Consider the following 2,263-nt stretch of genomic DNA (forward strand, 5'->3'; position numbering starts at 1 on the left):
CAAGAAATAAATAAACTGAAAAAATAATTCAACCTTTACAGGAAACATTGGTTAAAAAATATGGAACTGAAATATTTGAAAAAATAGATACAATGGTAGAACACTACTTATCTATGCAAGAACTTTGAAAGAGACCTAGCTAGTAAACTGACTAGAAAGGATGCATATTGGTGCCAATTCAAAAACAAGAGGATTCAATGGGCTGCAAAATTATATAGCAACATCATTATTATCATATGTGAGAAAATTTGCTAAGATATATTTTAAAATGGTTGTGGCAGTATATTTACAAATAACTCCCAGAAATCCAAGCAGAATTCAGAAGAGTATAGGGAAGAAGAAATATATCGCCAATGATGGATTGAGATAGGCTGAAAACAGAATATCAGAAAGATGTTTGTTTGTGCTTTATTGATTATGTAAAGGCAATCAACTTGTGGATCATAACAAGCTATGTTTAACATTACGAGAATTCCAGTACAACTCTGCTTTTGCAAACTTCTACATAAATCTGGAAAACCAAGAACCAAAAGTCACTACCGCCTAGTCAGTGCTGACTGAACGTGAGCCGCTGTGGGTTTCTGAAACTAGAACTGTTTATGGAAGGAGACAGCTCAGTCTCTCCCCTGCAGAGTTGATGGTGGTTTTCAGACTGCAGACAATGTGGATTGTAGCCCAATGTGCAGCCAGCATACCATCAAATCTCTTCATAAGCAGTTGTTAAAATAGAGAAAGGAAAATTTTATTCTTTAAAATAAGGAAAATATTCGTATCAATGTTAAGTTCTTTCACCATATATATTCATTTTATTTGATGAGACATACAAATTATATAAGTGCCTGGCTTCAGAATTGGTTCAAGATTCATTAACAACTTTCAATATACAAATGGAAGAACCTTGCTTGGTGACAAGGAAAAAGACTTGAAAATACTTACCTGGCAGGGGAGACACCATGATCATGAAGGTGGTTTTCCCAGGATGAGGCTCATCCATTGCACTCTGGATGTGCTGAGTCCTGTGATTTCCCCAAATGTGGGAAACTCGACTGCATATTTTGTGGTAGTGGGGGACTGTGTTCGCGCTCTCTCTGAGAAGAAAAATAAGAAAAAGACTTGAAAAACTTAGTGTTAAAGAGCAAACTTTATAGCCTTCAGTATGGATGATACCTCATCATAACGAAAGCAAACATCTTCAGAACTGGACCATTAAGCAACATTATTATAAATGGAAAAATAATTGCATTTTCATTTTCTGTAGAACTACAATCAAAACACATATAATAAGCAGTCAAAAAGCAGGTGGTTTTGTTTTGGGCAAATCTGCTGCCCCCAAACCTCTTTAACATATAAGATTAACCAGCAGAAATCATTGGTTTCCTATAAACAAATATCAAGGAAACAATACCATTCACAATAGTCACACAGAATCTGAAATACTTAGGAATAAACCTAACCAAAAAAAAAGGGCCTGGACAGAGACAACTACAGAACAGTAGTACAAGAAATCAGAAGGGATCTCCACATATGAAGAAGCATCCATGTTCGTGGATTGGAAGACTATATACGGTGAACATGTCAATATTATCTAAAGCACTATACAGATTCCATGAAAACCTAATCTAAATCCCAGCATCATTGTGATAGGTAAATTTATAATCCCAACCTGACCAATAGGTACATGTGGGATTAATAAGGTCGCAGTTTGATTAGAGGGCAAAGAGATAAATGGCTAGGCAAGTGCCACTCCTCTGTCTCTTGCTCTTCCATGATCAGACCAGTGTGTGGCTGCCTTAGCTAGTTCACTGCCTCAACTTGCAAGCTACACTACCTGTGGGCCATGCAACCCGTGGATCTTGTTGCTGAAGCTTGAGTTTCCTTCAAGACCTGCTTTGCCATGCTGCTGTTGTATATGTTCCTTGAGCTTGAGACTGTTGCATCCTGTTATCAGGCTAACTTTTGGTTTGTTGTCAGGCTAACTGCTGTTTGTTGTCTTTAGCTAGACTACCTGTATTGTTCTATGGAAGACTCAGCTGTCTGCTTCATTGACCTTGGACTGAACAGCCCCTGTGAGTTGAAGGACTTCCAGTATATTAACTGTTTCACAGAAGGGAATTGAACTGAGCTCTTTGTACCATTGTGTAGACTAATTAACTGTTATATTCCTTCGTGCAATATCTGTTTATCTATCATCTATCTATCTATCTATCTATCTATCTATCTATCTATCTATCTATCTATATAACATCATAAGTGTCCTAGTTTT

At 37.0% G+C, this 2,263-nt stretch overlaps 1 non-coding gene across 1 annotated transcript; it reads left to right on the forward strand.

Annotated features, from left to right (window-relative positions):
- Positions 1-928: 928 nt before the first annotated feature.
- Positions 929-1,092, forward strand: LOC142444246 (U1 spliceosomal RNA). Its single transcript, XR_012783892.1, has one exon. It is a non-coding gene; the product is annotated as a U1 spliceosomal RNA (small nuclear RNA).
- Positions 1,093-2,263: the final 1,171 nt, after the last annotated feature.

This window comes from Tenrec ecaudatus, chromosome 3 (genome assembly GCF_050624435.1).
Source record: "Tenrec ecaudatus isolate mTenEca1 chromosome 3, mTenEca1.hap1, whole genome shotgun sequence".
Classification (NCBI taxonomy): Eukaryota; Metazoa; Chordata; class Mammalia; order Afrosoricida; family Tenrecidae; genus Tenrec; species Tenrec ecaudatus.